The sequence below is a fragment of the Capsicum annuum genome, chromosome 1 (assembly GCF_002878395.1).
Source record: "Capsicum annuum cultivar UCD-10X-F1 chromosome 1, UCD10Xv1.1, whole genome shotgun sequence".
In the NCBI taxonomy this organism is placed as follows: Eukaryota; Viridiplantae; Streptophyta; class Magnoliopsida; order Solanales; family Solanaceae; genus Capsicum; species Capsicum annuum.
Window position 1 is genome coordinate 63633368 of NC_061111.1, and position 7287 is coordinate 63640654.

Sequence of the window (7287 nt, forward strand, 5' to 3'; positions counted from 1 at the left end):
GTTCTGAATTAGGGGTTAGCTTACGTACAAGTGGGTTACAGTAAATGTCATCATGACTTGAGAAATTGAGTCGTGATAATGACACAGAAGAAAAGGACAGAGGACAATGGCGTCAGAGTCCATACGCATATTTTACGAACCTCTGCAGGAAATACTAGTTGGCACGGGCAACAGATAGAACACTTGGCACAATGTTATTGGCTATAGTACTATGAGGAACCCTTTCTGTTAATATTCATTCATTATACCCTATAAATAGGGATTACTCTTCACTTTTTAAACGATTTGGAATAAAACCCTTTGCAATATAATACGTTTTTTTATTTGTTCTCCAGGTATGTCTTTTCCTCTTCACTTTCTTGTTCGTTTTAACTCTCGTGGAAGAAGCTGTTGCTTTACTTTACTTTCACTACGTTTATAAATAATTAATCTGCTAGTAAACAGATGTAATGATAATTGGATATAAAGCGCGTGCTCTTGGTCTCATATACAAAGTCAACTATATCGCCTTCAGGGTAAACATTAGTAATTACAATAAATTCAACGACAAGTAACTTTCCAAAATGAGTATCACTATCCTTTTTCACCCCATTAATTAATTATCATCTCTAGTTGTACCACAATTAATTCTGTAACACATTATGACTCGTACGTGCTCTCACTCTCACAAACACAACTTGCAGTATAAGTATTGATCTCTTTTAGTTATATCGTCTAACTTTTAATTAGTTTCTTTTCTCAATCATATATGTTTTCTCTCTATAATATCTTTGTCTTCATAAGTTGTCACTTCTGCCAATCAAGGTAATTTTAATTCTTTTTAGATAGAAGTTCAAGTTTTATATGTTACTATTTATATCTTTGGAGGAGATGGGTATATGGAGGTGGACTCAAGAACTAAGCTAGTGTTTGTTTATAAATTTTGGATCAATTTTAAAAGAATTATCTTCATATCTGTTTGATCATGAAAATCTGATTTTCAAATTTTTTTAGTTTCCAATAAATTAGTCTAAGCTTTTTCCTTCTTTTTCTCTTTTTTATTTTGTGGGGAGGGGGGAGGGGGGTTTGGGGCTTTCACTCATAAAACATCATTTTTTTTTTTTCAAAAGTGAAATGCGTGTGCAAAAACAACTTCAAATTTCAAAAATCAATAACTTTGGAAAATCAAAATTTACATATTTTAAATTTCAACTTCAAAATCTATGATCAAAGATAAATATATTCATTATTATTTTTGGCTATTATTATGAGTCCGGAATTTAATAAATGAAAATTTCATATATTTCTATGTTATCAAGATAAAAACAGTACTGAATTCAAATGAATCTAGTTTAATTGTGAGCAGCATCCGCCTCTATAGTAGGTGTGTGTTCCCATGTATCATTGTTTCATGCTTACTAACTTGTATATTATGAGTAACTGTGCTTAATATATATAAATGTAGGGAGATATAGCCAAATTGTTGAAAAGCATGCTATCAAATACAAGGAGAAGCATCCATATCTTGACTTGAAACTAAATATATCATCACCACCTAGAGTTATTTCAATGGAAAGATCATCACCTGCGAGCTCGTGTGTGTCTAGGGAACCGAGTCCTGACGAAGAGTTCTCGAAGAAGAGTGCCATGCCCATGATGCTTGTGGGTTGCCCTGGATGCTTAATGTATGTCATCATATCAGAAGAGAATCTAAAATGTCCCAAATGCAAGAGCACCGTCTTGCTTGATTTTTTCAAGGAGGAAAGGATCAAGAATTCAAAGGCTTGAAATCAAGAAAATGTCATGGTACTTTGCTATACTTATTTAAGCCTTTTGATTCTTGATCACATCCTTTCTTCTTTTTTTCTTTTGTGTGGTGAGTTATGTTGGTACGACTCTTTAGAAATTTTATCAAGTGCGTGTTGGATTCTCAATAGTGTGTTTTAGAGGATCCGATACAAATGTGACAACAATTTTAAAGAGTCTGAGTAAGTGAGTGAGGGGAGATGAGGTGTTTGAATGCTTTGGTTTGCTTACAGAGTGAAGGATTTTTTTAGTTTGGGACAGTTGTTGAGGTCTTGATAGGATTGAGCGTGACGTAACGAAGTTTGCTCGCTGGTCATATTTCGCTATATAATGTTTTGGTCCTAATAACTTAATTGCTCTCCTTACCAAATGCTTTCATATTGTATTGTCAACGACTATTCTTATTTGCATTATCATTGAACGTTATTAGATAAGTTACACACCCGGCCTTAGGGTGTTTGGCATGGAGGAAAATATTTTTCAGCCAATTTTTTAATGGGTAAGGAAAAAAATGGATAGGTGATTACTAGATGAAGAATCAAACTCTTTTCAACAAGGTGAAAATTCAAGTAGTCAGTCGATTGAGCCACTAATTAATATTTCCTTTGTTTCATCTAATTTTCATATTTGATTGGTTAAACTTCAAAACAATCTCTATAAGAAAACCAAAATCAAAAAAGAAAAAGGAAATAACTTTGCTAATGAAAGTAAGGAAACAAGTTACAAACATATCCTCCTATACAATCAATCATCCTAATCCCACATTCTTAACCCCTATCCCTACCATTTCTAGAGTTTGTCAAGATTTTATATTGATATTCTTAACATTTTATTTTCTGTCTACGTACTAAACACCAAAGAATAAACAACAAAATCATATATTTTTGAACAAAACATTTTCCTTTATATCAAACACATCAATGCTTATGATTATTTCTTGGAAGAAGCTTCACATGTCGCAATTGGCTGGACTTTGGATGGTCTCACTTCGGTCAAATTCTTCAAACAATTGACTAAAAAGATCGTGGGACGAACGTTAAACTAAATGTGTTTACAGTCAAATCTAATATAACGAAATTATTTGTCCACATATTTTGATTGCTAATTATGATGTTTGTTTAGAGAACATACAAAGTAACATAATATACAAAATCGATTTAAAAAAAATATGATCGTTATCGTAAGATATTGTTACAAAGGATAATTATTTATTATAGAAAAGTCTTAATATACTGGACAACCCTACAGATAGTTAAAGAGTTGGTCGGTTTTTTCCCAAAACTGACCAAAGTGTGTGGTCAGTAAAGTTGTGGTAGGTTTTTTTAAAAATATATATACATTTTAAAAATTTATTATTATTTTATTAAATCGAAAAAAATAATTTCAGGAAAAAATGTGGTCGGTTTTTTATTAAATTAATTAATTAATTAATTTATTAAAAAATCGATCACTTGTGGTCGGTTTTTATTAAATTAATTAACTAAATTTAATATAAAACCGACCACTCTTGGTCGGTTTTCTGCAAAAAAAAAAAAAATTAAAAAACCAACCACATGTGGTCGATTTTCTGGGAAAAAAATTTGAAAAAACGACCACTGGAAATTTAAAAAAAAAAATCAAAATCCAAATACACAATGCAACAACAACAATCCAATACAGCAGTAAACAAATCAATACAGCAGCAGCAACAACCAAAAACTAAACGTAAATACTTTCAAAAGTCTATAACACTACAAAATGTCCTACAAAAGTGAGTATAAAAAAATTACAACAATACTTTCAAACAACAAAATGTCTAAATAATAAATTCAACACCTACAAAAATAAAAAAACTAAAAGTCATCATCATCAAATTCGTCCTCGTCTTCCATATCGTCATCCGTATAGAAATCATCCAGGGTGCCTAGACCTTCTGCAGCCCGAACTGCATCACCAGGACACGGAGGACTAATCCCCGTGGTCTGAATGAAAGAGCTAAACTGCTGCTGCAGCATCTTGATTTGTGATGTTGTTGCCTTCTCGGTCTTCTTCTGCCTTTCTCTCTGTTCAACAAACCTCTCTCTCTGTTCAGCAAGTTCTTCAGTGAGTTGAGAAACCGTATTTTGTAGTCTTTCAATGGTTTCTCTATCAACTGAAGAGCTAGAGTATGCATCGCCGGACGAACACCTAATATTATTGCCAAAAAATTTTGTGTGAAATCCGTAGAAATGGCCTCTATTTCCAGGACTCACAGCTTTTGTCCATAACTCCTCCTCTACATGCTCGGGTATTGGTTCGCCCTGACTTTCAGGAGGCTGACTACTACGATACTCAGCAACAAAACGCGTATATTCGTCCTATATTTAAAGTAAAGTTAATACTAAAAGTAAAAAAATATTAAAGTAGTTATAATTCAAAATTTGTTTCTTACATGGACAGCTTTTGCACGAGCTTCAACCTAGACATCTTCATAAATCAGGTCCTTTTTTTTCCATATGAGTCCTCGAATAGCTCATCATTTGGTATTTGCCTACCCTTATCTTTTTCTTGAATATGAAAACATTATATATCAATGTTCAAATAAAAAAAAATTAAATAGAAACAAACAATTAACACTGTAAAAGTTACATACCATTTTTTCCTTCACAGCAAGAGTACTTCTGGCACCCGCAGTATGTAGGGAGCCGCCCTTGGATGATGCCCGGGCTTTCTTTCCTTTTTCACTCAATAATTGATAGTCTGTGCTACTCCAATGGAGAAGGTACAGTTGCCATGCGGCTTTAGGAATCCACTTAGGTTTTACCAATTTCTTTCGGGCATAATCCAAGAGATCGTTAAATTTGGCTCTACATCTTATGAAAAAGTTCTTCTTTATAAGAAATGTATTTGCATCATCACACCAGTAAAATTTCTACAACAAAAATATAATATTCAATCTTTTGTTCTAACAAAATGCTAATAAGTAGTCAATAAGTTAAATCCTTACCTTAAATTCTTCAAACATTCTCTCCCTGTCAAGTTCTGGAACCTTTTGTCAGCTGGTCCAGTAGCAGTTGAAGTGACAAGTAATGCATATTCGCCCCTTTTGTCCAACTCCAACATCCGGCCTAAAGCTACAACACAAGATGAAATAGTAATTTCATAGAGCATAATAATATAGTAATGAAAAAATGAGTAATGTTATTATATTTAGAAATCTTACCCTCTCACAACTGGAATAAGATAAATCCTCTCAGAATCATCTCTGTCTCCTGGCTTCCTAGTATGTGATGGTGGATGCACTGGCGTGGACGGATCTGAAAGCACCAGATGGATTGCCTCAAAGCTGAAGATCTGACAGCCCAATAGATCCAGCAAATCACTGTGCAAAGTTGTGTGACTGCTGCAGGAGGGTATCGATGATGGTATATTTCTGGAGGGGCCAGCGGCTATCCGATAGTACTCTGCTGGCGGTGGCATAGTCATAGCAGCAGAATAAGTCAATGTAGACCCATGTAGTGGCCCCATATGCATAGGAGTAGGTATTGATTCCTCGGACGACCTAGAATATGAGGGTCATACTAGCGCATCAGCAAACTGACCCTCAGATATATGAATGCCTGTCGGTCGTCTATAAGGCGGAGGTTGTCTATTTTTTTTTGGTTTCTTAGTATCAACTTTTACTTAACCTTTGTCACCTCCGCCTGACATCTAAATTATGTTAAGTTAACAAGTAGTTAGTTACTACAAAATGAATGTGTAAGAAAATATTCCAAGTAAATAATTTCAAGTTACTAATTCACATTTCAAATAGATCTAACAATACGAGATATAGACAAAAATATTTTTATTACTATATAAATCGTGGAAAAGTGGAAAAAACAAAGTAAAACAGTATATTACATATCAATCTTAAACAAGAAGCATAAAGGTATATATATAGTACAAAGCATAAAGACATCAATCATAATAAATACAACCTACGAAACTAATCCTCCTCTTCTGAAGACTCTCCACTAAACCATTCATTATCTTCGGAGGTTTTCTCATCTCCTACCCACTCAGCCTCTTCTTCTGCAATATTAACTTCTTCAATATATTTTCCGGGTGATTCAAACCATCCACTAATTCAATGTCCACTAGCTGGTGATCAATCTGCATTTCTTTTGATACGCAGTCTCCAACACATTCTTAACTTGTACCCGGCCTATAGGCTTTGCTTTGATTATATCCCACCAATCAGACTTATCATTGCGCAATGGATAAGGAACATAATACAGTTGTTTAGCATTTTGCGGTAGAACAAATAAATCGTAAATAGGATATGAGCTATTGTGCTTTACGTCAATGATGTTATGCTCCCTATGTACTCTTGTGCCTCTTGTGCTTTTATCAAACAACTTACATCGAAAGAGGACAATTTTTTTTATTGGGAAACCAACATACTCCAGTTCTAAGATCTCGTGTATGATGCCAAAGTAATCAACATTATCATCACCCTTAACCCAAACACCACTATTGTTTGTTTTCCTTGTTCTAGAGTGTTGTTCTGTGGAAAATTTAAACCCATTTACTTTGTATTGGGACATTGCATTAGCTTCAACTGGACCCAAAGAAATATCTCTCAAGAGCTAATCATATGCGGCTGCATTTGGTGAATGGTGTACTTAAAAATATTATACATATATATGTTTTAGTTGTGGAATGTGTAAATGTTTAAACTTTGTAGAAATATTAATACACTTACGAACCTCATTTTAAAACCATGTTGCAAAGAATGCATACACTTGATTTTTGTGGAATTGAGTCTTAAATAAACTGAACATCCAACATCGGAAACATAATTAGTTTCTTTAAGTGAATGGGTAAGCAAATATGATATGTTAAAATTTTAATATCCTTACTTCAGAAAGGGCTCAATTTTCAGGCAATTCAGCATGACATACAAAGTTGCTAACTTGCGCTCCGTGGGAGTGAGGTGGCGAGGTAGGGTCTTTTTAGCCTTACAACTAGATTGATTGAAAATTAATATCTGTTGCAAATGAGGGTCATTCACATCGTCCTAATGACGATTCGGTCGGTTTCTTGAACAAGCAATTTTATCACTAAACTAGTATGAACAAAATTGAGAAGTTTTTCTTGCAAGATATGTCTCGACTATAGATCCTTCCACCCTATATTTGTTTTTGGGACCCCTTTTCTATTTTCCAATTGCCCTATACAATGTTAAGGTTAGATATTTACTATATTTAAAAAAGATATGTATAAATTTAAACCATATTCAAAACAAAAAAAATTCCTTTAAAGTCCGTAGACTTAACCATTTTCAAGTGACTAAGTCACCTAACAAACCACATTCAAAATAAAAAAATTCTCTTTAAAGTTGTAACGACCCGATTTGTTGAACCAAAATGCTACACGGTGCTCGTGACCCCGAAAGACCACAAGCTAACCTATGACTGATATATACACCTGTATACTGCATAAGATAACATAATAATGTGAAAACATGCACTGAAAGGCCATAAGGTTCGATCATGAACA

General features: G+C 33.8%; 1 long non-coding RNA gene across 1 annotated transcript; it reads left to right on the forward strand.

Moving 5' to 3' along the window:
• The first annotated feature begins 569 nt into the window (after positions 1-569).
• LOC107844757 lies at positions 570-2133 on the forward strand. The gene is made up of 2 exons (XR_001666561.2): positions 570-804; positions 1445-2133. It is a non-coding gene; the product is annotated as an uncharacterized LOC107844757 (long non-coding RNA).
• Positions 2134-7287: the final 5154 nt, after the last annotated feature.